At 45.5% G+C, this 16444-nt stretch overlaps 1 protein-coding gene across 4 annotated transcripts in view; it reads right to left on the bottom strand.

The window, feature by feature from the left end:
* The window catches only part of MAPK6 (mitogen-activated protein kinase 6), a 28158-nt gene extending 12507 nt beyond the window's left edge, over nt 1-15651 (bottom strand). Inside the window, exon 1 of one of the 4 annotated variants that reach the window (XM_068203974.1) lies at nt 15488-15651. The gene's annotated coding sequence lies outside the window, so the exon portion shown is untranslated. Of the gene's footprint in view, nt 1-505; nt 671-1203; nt 1362-1521; nt 1643-15487 lie in introns of those variants that run through there. The other 3 variants (XM_068203976.1, XM_068203973.1, XM_068203975.1) reach the window with 3 other exon arrangements.
* Nucleotides 15652-16444: the final 793 nt, after the last annotated feature.

The following is a 16444-nucleotide window of genomic DNA, read 5'->3' as shown; positions in this document are numbered from 1 at the left end:
GGCTCTCCCTTTAGATAATAATGAAAATACCCCAGAAGAAGCCCACCATCAGCTAACCACAGCCGTCTGCACCTCTGCAGACCTGCTACCATCTGCTGTTCCACTGAGCAGGTAACCAGTCAAGAGTGAATTCGAGATAACAACCACACAAGTAAGGACTGAGCTTGAGCAAAGGGCTGAAATGAAAGTTCCCGTTTTAGCTTTAGAACACACATTTCCTAAACACAATTGCCAAACCAAAATGCACCCCTATTTTAAGCCACCACTTTCCGGAATTTGTAACTGGTTTATTAACACACAATGCTGTGATGGCGTTATTTTTCTACGTACACACACATCTATGTAAAAAGCTTACTGGCAACAGCACTGGCCATACGACAACACGCCTAGCGCCGTTTGTTTTTCCACAATATAATTAAGAGCCATTGTCAGGCTGAACCCAAACGGCACTGAATTAGCCAGAAAAAAAGACACATCCTACAGACGCCAAGCGAGAGCATCCTGCCTGCCTAGGCAAGGGTACCTGTTCCCCAGATCCCAAAACTCGGGCAGTCTCTCTTCAAGCCATTTCCGTCGGGTGTTTCATGCTACTTATTAAGAGCATTAAGTCACTTTTCCCACAAAAGGTTCCCGGAGCCTGCGGGCTCCCGGGAGCAGGAGCGAGCGGTACCTGTGCCCTATCTGGTTGGGCTCGCAGAACCGCGCTGAATGCAGCTGCAAAACTTCCGCAGGCGGCGGAGGCCGGGCCCCCCCGGCGAAGGACATCCTCCCTCCCGCCGCCCCCAGGCCGAGCAGCCTCGCCCGCCCGCGCCGCTGCTCCGGCCGCCCGGGCCGAGGGACCCGCTGCCGCCGTGCCGCGGGGGGCCAGCCCGGCGCGGACCCCGCCGGCGCAGCCCTACCTTCAAACGCCCTTCAGGCCGCGCCCGCCGCCCCCCGCACAGGCGGCCCCGGGCCCGGCGCTGCAGCCGCCGGCAGCGCCCCCCGCGCGGCCGCCCCCGCCCGCCCGATCAGCGCCCGCTCGCCCCGCTCGGCCCCGCGGCCGCCGCAGTGCGGAGGGGCCGGGCCGGGCCCGGGCGGAACGGGCCGGGGGCGCCGCCGCCGCCGCCGGGCGGGACGGAGGGAACAAAGCGCCTTTGTGCGGCGGGGCCGGGCCCGCGCGTGCGGTGGCCGAGACCCCCCGCGCCCCCCGCCCCTCGCACTCACGGGCCTTCCCAGGCTCATCGGGGGTGCGCTGCTCACACGGCCGAGCCCCGCGGCCCCGCCACCGGCCCTCGCCCGGCGCCCGCCCGCCTCGCCGCAGTTGCCGCTGCCGCAGCCGCCGCCATGTAACCCGGCGCGGAGGGCAGGGAGGGGCGGCGCGGCGGCGGCTCCGCCCGCCAGGGGCGGCCCCGGGCGGCCCTCGGGGACGGGGGCGGGACGGGAGCGGAGCAGCGCAGCGCCCGGAGTCGGTGCGGGCCACGGTCAGCCGTGCGGCCGACCCTGTCCGCGGCGGGGCGGCCCGCGCGACATCCGCTCGCTCACCTCGCCGCCTCGCCTGTCGGCCTGAGGCACGGCGCTCCCGCCCTGCCCGGCTGGCCCGAGGGGTTCGGCGGTCTGGCAGCACGGTTGAGTCACACGCAGCACGGAAAGGCGGCAGGTGGAGCGGTGTGCACCCAAGGGAGCGCGGCCGCGGCTCTGCCCGCCCCGGTGGCCCCTGCGGCAGCCAGAGCAGCGGGACCGGGAGGCCCAGCGGGGGCCCCGCCGAACGAGCGCTGTCCCGGGGCTGTGGGTGCGCGGAGCTCCAGCAGCGACACGCGGGGAAGCGCCCGGGTGCGCCCCGTTCAACTGGCCCGTCACTAAACGTCCCTCACGGCACAGAAACAAACAGTTGGAAGGCAACAGGCGGGCGCAGCGGAGGCAGTTCCTTTCTCCGAAGGTGACACTTCGGATCAGATGTTCTGCAGTCTTAATATCATGGCCCATCTGAGTCTTCTCCCCACAAGCATCTACAAATCTTTGCCATTGCTGTCACCTCTAGATACCACAAACGATTTCTGTCTTGCTATAGCATCTCCATTAACTACGAGTCTGCTTTTCCCCAAAACCACAACTAATACAGCAAAATAAAAATAATGAAAACTTTACATTTTTCACCCGTAAGACTCGTATACAGCACTCTTAGTAAGGAGAGAGAAGCATGAGGACTCCAAGTCTCTAGGTATCAGAAGAGCCTTCTGCTTCTACTAACCCAGTTTCGGTACAACTGTCAAGGCAGGGTGCAGTTTTCCTTTTGCAGTCCCTCATATGCCTTTCCAGTGCAGGATGGCTCAAAAAGTGATAATCAATACTCTTTTTTTGCTGGATAAACACAGGTTATTTATAGCTAGCACTAGGACAGAAGTTATATGCAATAGGGCTCTATTGCTCTGCTGCCATTTGGACAGAAGCATCCAATTGGCCCTTGCACTTTTAGATCATGTAACTATTTTTTAAAATAAACAAGTCATATATCAACATCCAAGGATCTCCCTACTCAGCTTTTCTAAAGTTTTTAAAGTAACTTTTAAACTCTCTTCAATTATGCAGCAAACGTCCTCTGTTTCAATTAGTCAGATGCAGTGCTAGCTCTGATACTGACCCCACTAGCAGGAGAGGTGACCTGGGCATTTGGCAGTGCAGCACTGTGCTCACAGCACACATACAGAAGTCAGTAACCAAACTGACACTTTACTTTACAATGCTTGCTAATTGATAGGCAGCTCACCATGCTGCCAACAGTACAGAAAAGTCAGAAACAAAGCTTCAGTTCTTCTGCCCACCCAGCAAAACAGAGCTGGAAGATTACTGCACTGCTGCTCCAGAAGGCCTGTATTTAAATACACTCCATAAAGAAAAATCTGCAGGAGTGCATATTTGGAAGAGGTGATGTTAGGACGGCAACCAGAGCCAAGCCACAGAGGAGTTTTTACTTGAATTAAAGGAAGAGATTTGGGGTTTAAAAAAAAAAGGCAGGAGCAGCAGTGGTTGTATATCTAAATCCTGAGCTATTTAGTTAATTAAAGAACTCCATCCATACAAAGTATTTTCATTATGAGAAAAGAGCAAGCTGATCCTCAGATTCTAGAGTGCTGAAGTAAGAAAAATTTTATATTACATCCTTGAATAGCACCTGGAGGGCCCATAATCTGTGTCCATTGGGACTGTTAGCCAGTATCCCCAGTGTCAATTCAGTCAGGTGGAGAAGTTGCACATCCATGGAGTTTGCTCTGCAGCAGCCCAGACTGTTTGAAAAGTAGTTCAACGAACACAGAGGAGGTTTGCAGTAAGCAGCAAGCTTCCTCACTTGGGTAGCACACGCTCACTTATTAATCTCCCATAGCCCAGAAGTGCCACCAGTTTCTGGGATTCTTAATTCATAAATCATGAACTGCATTCTTTTTTTTCCCCCTCCAAATTCTTTTCTCCCATTCCAGGAATGTAGTTCGTGGTTGGATTTAGTGAATGAGATTCTTCAGTCTAGAGGAAAATCTTGCAACAAGGAGAAACATGGTGCAGGAATGTTACTTGCCTTCAGCCTCATTATTTATAGAATTACAATACAAATGAGAGTTGCTCAGAATTGTGTGTCACATGACAATTTAGAACTATCTAATCCAGCAAACTGCTAATCTGTTTTCAGATTTTTAATATCCTATTGATTAGGTTATAAATTACTGTGACAATTATTTTCCTCATTTCCCACAAGAATGCAATTTCATAGCACGTAGATTATATGCTAATGATACCAACCCATTCTAAAATACTGGCAGATATTAACTGTCAGTGAAATGCAGAACAAGAAGAGAACTGGATTTCAAAGGTCATAAAGACCAGCAATTAAAAAATAATTAGAAGTGCAGCAATGATTCATTTATTATATCCAAGTTCAAAAAGATCAAACAGTAAATTCCAGTGTAATATTTCAGTCCTGTGTGTGAATTGTTACTTGTGGCATAAAAGGGAATGAAGTATTTTTAAGTGTCCACACCCATTATGATTGGCAAGGGAAGAAAGGTTTGGAGACGGTTTGAAAAGGTTGCCCAAGGTAACTTGGCAGCTCCAGGCTTTTGTCTCAGTTTCACTGCGTGACTTACACGTTCTCCCAGAAGAAGGGAAATATGTCCTAGGATACATTTTTAAGGACTGACCATATTTCTTACCAAAGTTTAAGATGAATTTTGCAGGTGAATAGGGATGAGTTTAAAGGAAAAAAATCTACTTATTAAAAGGGGATGGGGAGAGGTTGAAGAAGCACTCAGTTTCTGTGGCCTTCTTGGCTTATTCCTGCTTATCCATGCTCTGAGCCCTGAAATACAATTTAGTTTTCCTGGCACAGATCCCAAGAGTTTTTAGTTGTTTGGGTCTCCTTTAACTGCTGCCTCTCCCGATCAGCCTATTTCTCTGCAGGTATTAAGCAAAACCTTTACAAATCAATCGCTCTTCCAGCTTAGTTTCATAGTGCTGATGTTCAGTACAAACAGCCCAGATAAATTTGAGTTTCACTGGCAACCCAATAGCTCACATGGCTTCATTTCCTGAGCACCTTCATTTCCTGGAAGTGTCAGACACTACCTTGCCATAATGGACACAGGGTTTTTTATTTGTTCTTTTTAACACAAATGGGTTTTTCTAACAAGCACTCACTCTCTAGATTAGCAGACTTTAAAATTTTCCCAATAAATCTTAAGATGTAATTCCAATCAGCATTATTCTCAGATAACCACACAGAAGTTGCCATCTTAGAAACTTTTAACAAATGTTTGTGTCAAGGTCCCTTTTTAGTTAAAGTTTACTTGCTTGTAGGCAGAGCTCCCTGGGCACAGACAACATGCTGTCACCTCATTTGGGTTCACTTGGATGGACCTGATTTTGCTAGAGCAAGATTTGTACCATGTACATTCTGATCAGCAAAGAAAACTATGATGGGGACTTGGAATCAAGGAAAGACCATACCCCAAGATCTGCATTCCTGTGTGAAACAATAGACAGACTGGAAAAGAACAGACCATTAACAGAGACCAATTCAAACCAGAGGCAGCAAAGTACAAAGGGCAAATGGAGGTGGAAGAAGAAAGTCATAGAAGATGTTCAATTTTGAGGCTAGAAATAAATGGGTTATGTGACATACTTTGGAAATTCTGTAGGACAAAAAGTCATTAAACACTTAAAACAGAACAAGTAATTCTTCCCCCTTGGTAGATCATCAGTGATCTAGGACACTTTGATACAGCAGCCTCCCCCCTTAAAATCACACAGTTTTATTAAGTGAGGCAATTCCATTGCCTACTTTTTCTATGTATTAAACAACACTCAGCACAGGGCAGAGCAGCTGCCTAAAGCAGGAGTTGGCAAAGCCATGTCAATAAAGAGAGAAGAGGAAAGCTTAGAAAACTTGCCTTGTAGCTGGGTCATTACTTGAAGCATTAGCCCTCTGTGTGTAAGGCTGGAGCTCTCCCAGATTCTCACCCTTTCATCGTTTCCTCATTAGTTTATCTTGCACAGAGATAGCTTGCACAGAATAGCAAACATGCAGAAAAATTTACTGAGGTAGGCAATTAAGGCCGTATGTGTGTTAGTTCAATTTTTTAAAGGATGACAGGTACCAACATTTTCATACTTGGGTGCTCCAAGGGATCCAAGCTCCTTCTAACTTCCCAGCATGGGACATTGGAGGTGAGCTGGAGTCAGGGTGTAGATCCAGTCAGTGGGTGAATCTACAGCTAAGAAATATTCTACAGGAGGACAAGGCAAAGCGTGGCATGAAGTAGAAACAAGAAGCACCAAATGTTTTGTCCCAGCACTTCAGGTGCGAGAAAATTCAGTGTGCGATGGTTCTTCCCCATTCAAACCTTCAGAAAGGCACCATTCTCATCCTCACCTCCACAGCCTCAAGTGAAGTGGTTAGGAGAGCACATCTGCCAACTGAAGTGGCACCAGAATACGATTGTCTGAGGCCTCTGTGCTAGTTATTGCATTAGCTGATGTGCTGCTAAAGTTGAAAGGCAGCAGATATTATTTAAATATCTGTAATACCTTGAGTACACCAAGGTGGAGAGATGCCCTGGAAGCAGGACTGGGTGTTCTCAGAAAAAAATACATTTGATTTTGGATCTCTACTGGAAAATATGTCAACTCCTGGGCAAGTTATGAATGCCTGATGATGGATTTATATAGAACAATGCTGTGTTTTTGTAGAACTATTGCATTTAATTGCAAAAATATACATATTGCTATGCAGAATTGTTCTTGTTCATTCTTATAGCACTGTAAACTTCCTACATGTAGCATTTTGATTCCTATTGCATTACAGAGATAAAGCCTCTGGTGTGATTGTAAATACAGCTGGTGCTGCAGAGTTTGTCATTTAGAGAGAAGAAAAAATTGGACTAACATTCACTAACATTTTCATCCACACCAGAATCCTCTTGAAATACATTTATAGGGGGCAAAACTCAATACAAATACGTGGATATTGTGAAAAGGTGATGAAACGAACTGCCTTGGGAGGCACTTTAAGAAACTGTGCCTTTGTGGCTGCTCAGGCAAAGGCCATCCTCGAACTCCATTTGCTCCTCGCACAGCGATCCCCAGCGTGCCCCAGCTCACGGATGCAGCTGTTTCACAGGCAAGCAGCATATTGCATGGCTAAAGATAAAGGGCCATGCGGTGCCCGCAGGGTCAGGGCCAGCCTGCGGGAGGCCGATAGCAGTTCTGCTGCTCAGGGTGTGTTTTGGCTGGGGCCAACACCCTTTTTCAGGATTCCCAAAATAGCACTTATCAAAAGCAGCAGGTTGACTGGAAGCACACTGCTTCACGTAATGACTGCAACTGTCCCTGCCAGACTCCTACCCAAGTCAGTCTCCTGAAGCTAAAGAGATTGAAAATCTAAGAAATATCAAGAAGTAGGGACTTTTTATAGAACATCTACCATCAAATTATACGGCGAATACTCAGCATTACAAAAGCTACCTTGAATCACTTTTGTTGTATTGTCAGACAGCAAAACCCAAAGTTTTCATTTCACTAACAAATATATTTTGGAAACACCTCCTCTCCCTTAATACTCTGTAACTTTTTCTCAGCACATCTTACACTATCTATTTGTAAAGATTTCCACTAAAAACATATAGGACTATTCAATTACCCATATTCTCCAACACCATTTATGTGTTATTCCTTCATTAAGATTTTCAAGGTTGTTTCAGGTTTTCTCAGCAGTTTTGAGACACTTGCTGGGAGAGATTACATTTCCAAAGTATTTGTTTTCTCATGAAAACTGGGTTTTGCTTATGTGCCAGAATCAGCAGACGTGTTATAAATAGCTTTGGATAGGAAATGATGCAAGATCTCAGGCCACTCTACAGAAGACAACTGTTTGAAGTGCTGAGGAGAGGACTTGCAGCACTGACGACTGCACAGGGGGAAAAGATTAATGCACAGAAGCATCATTTACTACAAAGGGTATTAGGCTTATGAAACACAAGACCTCTTATTACAACTCAAGCAAAAAGAATTTGCTTGCAATTGCACTACAATGAGAAACAAGAAAAATAATTTTTCCTTTGAAGAAGAAAAACTGACCAGAATTGTCTAAACTCGCTTTGTCTTTTACTCTTGGGAAGAAAAGACACTCTCCTTACATGCTACAAATGCCAACACATACATTGGAAATGCTCCAGGCTCTGACTGGTGCCAAACACTGGGATCATCTTCCTACCCTAGCATTTCCCATTTGCTTCAGCAAAGTCTCTTCCAACTCAGAGTGCTTTAAATGGGCTCCAATAACAGAGGCTAGAGGTTAAGCCGTGTCTATTCATCTCAGCTGAAGAACTCCCTGTTACTCTTTGCAGTAGTAATACAGAATGGAGCATTAAGTCCTGGTCTCATTTTGTTTCTATCAGCTCCCATGAAGATAAAGCACAATGATTTAACCCCCAATAAATGCTTTATTTGGAATAGGGGCAAACTCTCAGCATTCTTAAATTATGACAAAACTTTGAACAGATATAACTTGAACACAGTGACTTCAACCTTCACCTCCAGTACCAAGCAGGCTCCTTTTCCTTACTGCAGGAAGCACCTCTCATCCTTTGTGTGTGCCACACTTTGGCACTGTGGATGACATGGAGAACTATAAATTAGTGAGAAACGCATAGTGTACCTCCCCAGCAGGCTGTTTTTCAGTCAGCCAGTCAGAGAGGGGTGCCTTTAGGCCCTCTACATTCCCACGGTACAGTTCAGCATCGTGTGGGCCTCAAAGCAGGTGTGGACCAGCCTCCTCCCTTCTGCCCTGGGCACAGGAGGAGCATCAGCACCAGGCACACAGCTCATCTCATACCATCATAACCCCCCCAGCTTTCTCTCCCACAGACAGCATCAGCAGCTTGCCTGGCACTTCTGCTGAGGTTTCACTTCAAGAGACAATGGCATATTTGATCCCTCTCACGACTGTAGCTCAGAGGCATCCTACTTTCAGGATTGGATGGTTTCTACCTAGGATTTTTTAGTTCTCTGTTCTTCTGACAGAAGAGCCTAGAAGCACTCCTACCTAGGAAAGGAATAAATAATACATTACACGTTTTTTGTACTAACTCATTTTACCCGTGATCTACACTTCTGTAAGTTTGAAGAATATATTTTTTTCCCAGTAAAGACATAAAATCTGACTGAATCTTTGTTATTTTGGAAATGTAAGATTTATTACCTCTCTTAGAGGTACAACAGTGCTGAAACTGGGTCATTCCAAACTTTTTCAGTTAAGGGCTAGACAAATGAAATACATCTGTCCATGTACACATTGCAGGACAGCAAAACAAATCCACTTGTCAGTGGATACTAACACGTACACATACAGGGTGTCCAGGAGAGGAGAGTAGGAGAGAAGGTGGGCAAGGCTGTCAGCCTTTGCAGAGCTTAATGAGAGCTCCAGTGCCAGCTGGTGCAAGTGACATTCATGACCTTGATTCTTGTCAGAAATTCTCCTTGTCAGGAGAATTTTCTTTCAAATTTTCTTGTCAGAAATACTTCCATTGGACACCCCAGTGCTGAGGAAGCACTGAGAAGCAGTCCTCAGCTCAGAAAGTTATCTCATGCAGGTAAATATTTCATTGAAGGGTTATACCTAGAGGTTCTTTCATTATATAAATAGCAAGATTTACCCTGCAAGTGAGCTGGAATTAAGAAAGATAAAGAGGTAGAGAAATCTTCTGCTTATAAGTGCATTAGCATTCTCTTATCTCCAGCATATCTTTAAACAGTTTTGAACTGCAAATTTCAACAGTCAAAAACTGTTAAATGAAAACTTAAGAGATACCCCATGCCCCTAAAATTATATTTTTTGAAAAGAAAAAGATATTCCTCCCTCGTTCTTTGTGTTTTATGAAACACCAGAGACCTATTTAAGCCTCAGTTAAAATAAAACCAATTCCTGATAAACCTATTTTAGTAAACACAAAAAGCTGCTAACCATTATCTCATATTTCTTTTTATTTAATCAGGACACTCCCAAGAAAAGCAATCAAGATGACTCAAAGAAGATGAGTTCCAACCTTTGGACCAGCTCTGATTGCAATACTCGGTTCTCATGATTGCTGCAACTCAGCAGCAATCAACTCCAACACGATAATAGCGTACACGTGTGCTCCATGACCTACTCTAGCAAGGCCCTGGGTGACAGCAAGGGCTGCTACAGGGTTCCTGTGTGTCATCTGATGTCCCCAGCTCACAAACCAGCTGCAGACCTTCTTGTGCCCCCTTGCATCCATGATCACAGAGGTCAGGTGCACAAACCCTCTCACTCGTGTTCAGTGGTGGGAGTAAGAAGGCCAGGCTGCACTGGGGCACCAAAAGCAATCAAGAACCAGCTCAGCCACCAGACAAGATTGAGCAAACTCTTCCTGTGGCTTGAAATGGTGGCCTAGAGGGGAAAGACTGCAGCTTACAAACCTCTCCCTTTTTTCTTGCTGTTAACTTTTCCAGGACAGCCTGTCTATCCTTGATTTCTCTGTTGGAAAAGGTATATCCCAGAAATCAAGGACAGACAGAAGACTCAGCCTTTGCCTTCAGGGTTAAACCATACTGCCAGGGCTGGCTGAACTAGGAATCTTAATACCACTGCCCAAGCCATCCTGCCCCAAGGTTAGCTCCAAGGAGGACTTAACACTCCCAAGCCTGTCTGTCAGAGATGCTTTACAAAGACTTCACAAAACAGCACAGTATTTGTCAAAACCGAGGTGGAGATTTGCCCCTCAATCCAACAAAGGTTTTGAGATGTCTGCTGTTTATTTTCTCCCAACAGACTACCCAAGCTGGTATTTCCACAATTTCATGGACTATCTAGATACTTCCTCGAAGTACAGAGTAAACTGAGATTATTATGGTTTGTGATAATATCCCCGTTTCAATAATTAAGGCAACTCATTTGCTTGTAGTAAAATTGCTTCAAGGACGACATGTACAATTTGCAATCAAAGTACTGCCCTGAACCCCGTGTTTATCATCCCAGGTCCAAAGACATTTGTTAGTAAACAGTAGCAATGTAATCATTGCTAAGCAGCAGGGAGTCAGAGGCAGGGCTTGAACAGGATGCTGTCAACTAAGAAACAACAAAGAACCTGTGGGGACTGCTGAAATCAAGGGAAGCAGCAGGGCAGTAATAGAAACTTTTGAACCTTTTCACACAGAGGAACAAGAATATTTGTCTTTCTGATTGCTGAAGTGTTTCAGATTGCAGGAGAACGTGGGAATATGGGCCTTCATGACAGCTAGTAAACTTCTTTGACCTTGGAAGGGAGTGCCATGTGGCGTGACAATCACAGTAATCAGAACAAGCTCTATCTGCTCTGATACAGCTTTACTGCAGGAACAGATATTCCCTTTTCTCCTCACAAGTGCTCAGTGCTCTCCTTCATTCATTGCACAAGACAGTGTTCACCTGATTACCAGCAACTGGATACTGACAAAAACCAAACTCAGTGTACTGCCTGCCCTATGTTCTCTTCATCACATATTGCCCCAGTCTGAGGACAGAACCACCAGGGTTTAAGGGCTCTGCAAATAACCATTAAATTAATTTCTACAACTTGAAAGAATGTCAGAATATTATCATTCCCACTGTTCTGAACTGAGTCACAAAAGAAAAAGGTCAATGTAGCCCTTAATAGCAGATTTAAGATTACTAGAAATAAAATTTGCAAGGGTCTTGTACTTTATTTCACTGTTCAACTTTTCAACTCACTTTTGCTCCTGGCACCAAGTACAGATCCCCAAAGTTCTGAATTCTGAGTTTACAAGTTATTCTAAGCTTTGTCCAGGCAGTTCTTATTTTGCCCAGCAGCAGAAGGCCCCGTGTAGCTGAACCAGTACACCCTGAGCTTGCACACCCTCTGTGCCAGTCTCTCCACTCCCTCTCAGAGCCCATCTAGTTTCTTCAAGTCTCTTCCTATTTCCTGGTTTTTATTTTCTTTTCTCCTGTCCAATTAAAATCTCATTTTTACAAGCTTTCTCTCCCATCCTATTTCTGAAAAGTTCCCTACCTATTTGGTCCTTGTTTCTTCCACATGAGTCAGGTAGCTGCTGGAGCCAACAGGAACAGTGGTTCCCAAGCAATTCTTGGGAGGAACAGTCCATTTAAATTCAATTCAAGTGCCCAAACCCAACCCAGCCTGTAGAAGCCTGTGGATGCAGTCACAGGAAGCTTCCTGTTCAGGAGTTGTGTGGGCTGGAGCACACTCAGGACTCACAGCATGGGAATTAATCTGCTAACAGATCTCTCAGGCTGCAAAACCTGAGGTCTCCAGTTTGTGAACACCAAGAAAGATAAAACATGCATTTTTGATTCTGGAGTGCCCTCCTCTTCTGAAAAAGGCAAGGGTCTTTTTAAAACTTTGTTTTGTTTGTTTGCTTGTTTTTAAATAGGGCAAAATCAGTGGTGTCCTCTGCCCCAGTTCTTATAAAAAGTGAAACATTACAGCAAAGTTCAGATTTGGAAATCTACCTGGCACAAAAATGTTTCCATCTGAAGAATTAGCCGTCAGCAAAGTCATGGTCTATCGAACGAACCTTGCCCGAGCCACCAAGAGGCTGCAAGTGCCAAAGTGCTGTGGCACTGCTCCCCGCAGGTGCCACCTCTCCCGGGCACGTTCAGTCTCCCCCAGCAGAAGGAGCACAGGGAGCTCCCATGGGCTGCCTCACCTCTCCAGGTGCCTTCTCCTCATGCTGCCGGGCAGGAAAGCCTCTAGCTGTCGAGGAAGGTAGTGGTAAAAGAGTCTTGCTGCACATTAAGGAACGTGTTAAGGAGGAAAAGAAGCGGCCCAGAGAGTTTCTGAGGAAGAAATGTCCCCGTCAGTGCCCTCCCCGTGGGTGGGTGACAGGCTGCTGGGGGAGCACGGGTTGCCAGGGACTGAGGGCACCTGCTGCTGTGATCCAGAGGGCCCTGTTCAAGTTCCTCTTCCCCTTCACAAACCCATTTTGGGAAAAGACCCTCAGCAGTGCAAAGCAGGAGGCAGTAAGAAAAGATCCCGCTCTCTGGGACAAAGATTTTTCCTATTCTTTTGCTCCAACACGTGGCCACACAGCCTCTCTTACCAGCCAAAGCCTGCTGCTTGCCTGGTGTCCTGGTGCAGAGCCCACACTGCTCACTGCAGCTGCTGCAGGCTGTGGGACAGCCAGCGGCAGGGCAGGCAGGGCACCAGAGTAACAGGGGGACCTTTAGGGGAATGCAACAGTGAAGGAGATGAGAGTCTAAGTGTTTAAATGATCTCCATCATCAGCTTCTCTGTAATCTCAGGTTTTGGCTGATTGGAGAGATGGACAGAAACTACATGTGACTGTATGCAGGGGATGAGGAGAATGTCAACATTAGCCCAGCTTTCTGATGGTTACAGAGGCTGTAATTTCATTTTCTTTCCATTGTATCCTATGTGAAAAGCATTCCAAGTCATGCCGCACCCCCTAAATCCTATTAAGAAAAACCAGACCTCGTAAAGCTGTTTTCCAGCGTGCTGAATTCAGGTTTTGTGGCTCTGTTTGACAGTTTTCCATTAACTCCCAACTGAGCAGAGGCAACCAGGCCACTGAAGACCAGCAGAGCAGGACTCCTTGCCCAGGTGCCATGCCTGGGTCGGTTGTACTTCTCAGAGCCCCCCTGCAGCCTCAGCAGAGGCTGTCCCGGCCCTCTGTCACTCAGCAGCTGGCAGGTGCCTCGAGGGAAGCCAGCTCATGCCACCCCTCCTGCCGCAGGGGTTAATGCTGCAGCACACCTGAGGCCACCCAGTGCCACGCCACTGTCACCCGTGGGACACGCACTGCTGCAGGAGGGACTGGCTCACCTGCAGCAGCAGCACAGACTGCCTGGAGCCCTCCAGCATCACACTGGCTGCAGTGCAGGCAGAATCCAGGAAATACTTCCCCAAACCCACCCTTGTGCTCTTTAAAACAAGCTTTTACTTATGCTGCTGCTGGTGAAATATACCTGAGAATCTATGTGAAATGTACAGAAAATAACCTGAGTCTCCAGTCTACCTTCAGTTGTATTTTTCTTGAAGCTCTGAGGCTCCTCTCCCTCTGCAAAGCAAACACAGCATTTGCAGGAATAAATCTGCACTTATGTAAGTTTCTGAGAATGCCAAGTTGAAAGTCTGACAGAAGAAAAACTTCTGGTAAAAACCTATTTTTTGTGTTTTCAAGAGATCTAATCTATCTTCTGTGCATTCCTGACCTTCAGAAAGCATTTTCATCTCACACGTTAAGTATAACAATCCTCTTAACAGGGAACATTTTGTTAGAGCTTTAAATTGGGTTACGTAAATTATTTGTAGTTCTGACAGCAGGTTTCTCTTCCGTCCACGAGGACACTTGTTATGAGCTTGCTAGAAGGTTCATTTGCAATCACTGCAGATAATCATCTGAGGGGACTGTTTGAAAGGAGATTTTATCTGGGGCATATGCTACAAGTTTGTCAAGGCTTTTTATAAAAGCAGCATTTTTGCCAAATAATTTGCAGTACAGTAACATGCAGGAGAATTAAGACATCCCTGATGGGGATGGTAAACTGAGTGAGCAAAAGTTCTTCTAACTTTAACAAACTTTAGGAGGTACAGAACACAAAGGGGAAAAAAGCCCAACAATATATATGTATATAGGTGGTACTGAGCATGTCTCAGTTCATGGTTTTACTTTTGTTGACTGCAGTAGGAATTGTAAACAGTCAGGATGAGGCTCTGTTCACACTAGGTACTTGTTCAGAAAACAAACAGTAGAAAAGTATTCAGAAGTTACAGCACTACTTTGGGGATTGTATCAGAGCAGCCAGTGACTTAGAAACACAGTTTGCAGTACTCTCTTTTTATTCTTTCTTCTCCCCAGCCCTTAGACAGGCACAGGCTTAGACACTGGTTTTGAATGGGAAGAGTTCTCTGGCAGCAGAGCCCTCCTGCCTCCCTTTCTCTTGTCACTGGTAAGGCTGATTGGGGAAAAAAGTTTCTACTGATTTCATCATGGCTGGGAAAAGAAAGGCATAATTTATGAATTTGGACTGATATTTAGATTTCCTATTGTATTTATGATCTCTTAACACCATCCCCCTCCCCAGTAAAGCAATAAAACAATATTTTATTAAAATTGAAAGTATTTTGTTTGGCTTTAAGAACAACGATTTACTAAAACAAAATTTTAGAATGAAATCTTTCAAATGAAAATACGGACATTTAATTTTTAAGTCTTTTTAAGAGCATTTCAGATTTTTTTCCCTAAGCAACAACAGCAACGAGTTTCATCCCAAGCTAAATACAAGCCAATCCAGTAAATCTGATTTCTACACTCCTGCTGGCATTACATTCTCCACAACAGTGGTGCAGAAACCAACAAAACCTTCTGCAACATCAGAGTACCCCAAGGAGCCACATTTTCAATGGAGAAGAAAACCTGTGGGTCTGTAAACCACACATACACCTGCACAAACACAAGACCCATGCAAAAGGTGCTCAGCAGAGAGGACCTTTACCCACAAAACTTAACAGCTGCTAACATTTCCAAATCTGCCCAGGAATGCTTTACCTTGGTATTTCCAATTACATTGAGCTAACTGGTGGTGTTTTATCTTTCCCTCCCCTTCTTTTTCAATGCCAAACATTTATTTTCAGCAGTCTATACAGAGTTGTCTCATGGTTTTATTAGCAGTCTTTCTTAAAATACTTTATCTACAGAGAATGCAATGTATTAGGGCATCTAGGGACAACGTTAGTACTTCTAGGGACAATGTTAGTTATTCCTACAAATTATCTAGATTAATAATAATCTATCTGATTAATATTAAATTATTTTATTTATATAAAAGGCAATATATTATTACTTTGGCAATTCTCAGAGAGATAAAGAGATGTTTCTAAGTGTTAGAAAGATTAATCTTTACACTTCTTTCTCTCTAAACAAACAGATCTCATGGGAGAATACACACAGACATTTAACTTACCATTACTGCAGCTATCTTTTGAATTCCTCAGTATCATTAATATTTAAGCAGAAAGAACAGAACAAGCAAATATCGTAATGATACCACACCAGAACTAACGAAGTAATTTTTAAAAAGTCATCCAGAAGAAGTGAGAAGGTCAACCAGAAAACACGAGTCAGGAATAGCTGTGCTCCAATGAGGAGGGGAAGGTTATGTTGCTGTGATATGAGTAGTGCACAGCTGTTACTCTAGTAATAATTCATCATATTAATATTTAAATGAGAGGAGGAGGAGGAAGAGGGCACGAGATTGTGTGTGACTCAATGGTCCCTCCCTGTCTTCAAGCAGAAAAATAGGCCACCAATACAGAAAGAGCATTAGTAGCTGCAGAGTGGGAAGGTTTGTTTTCACTACCTCATGAATAAAAGTGGACAAACTGGTCCCTGAAGAAGTCTAGAAATTATCCTACTTTTACTACAGCAGTTTCTGTAAAATTCAGTTTCTAGTCTCAGGAGCAGCCATTGCCTAATGAACAAATTGATCCAGCAGCCAGTGCTCTAGGTCTGCACGTGGTGTTTCTTGGATTTCAGTGTATTTCCAGCAAGCCTCTACACTTCCTCCAAAGAGCTGCCTGCAGGAGTCTGGCCTGGCAGTCCCTCACAGGGAATTGCTGAATTGCTGCTGTACTTTGCCCGTTATCTAAAGACACATTTATAAAAACATTTCTTTATGAGGGCTAACTTACCTCCAGGCTTGCTGCCTTGCCTGGGCCCATGGGGGCCTCTGGCTGGGCAGGTCAGGGGAGCTGAGGAGGAGCAGGATGGCTGGGGGTGTCGTGAGGAGCAGAGCCTCAGCCCTGCGGAGCCTCGGGGAGCTGCTGGAGCTAGAGCAGCAACACCCAGCAACAGCAGGCTCAGCTCGAGGTGGAGGGCTGAGGAAACAGCTGATGCAGGCATAACCCAGACAGATGTGGGT

This window comes from Anomalospiza imberbis, chromosome 13 (genome assembly GCF_031753505.1).
Source record: "Anomalospiza imberbis isolate Cuckoo-Finch-1a 21T00152 chromosome 13, ASM3175350v1, whole genome shotgun sequence".
In the NCBI taxonomy this organism is placed as follows: Eukaryota; Metazoa; Chordata; class Aves; order Passeriformes; family Viduidae; genus Anomalospiza; species Anomalospiza imberbis.
The sequence above is the reverse complement of the archived record's forward strand: the minus strand, read 5'-3'. Positions and strand labels throughout refer to the sequence as shown.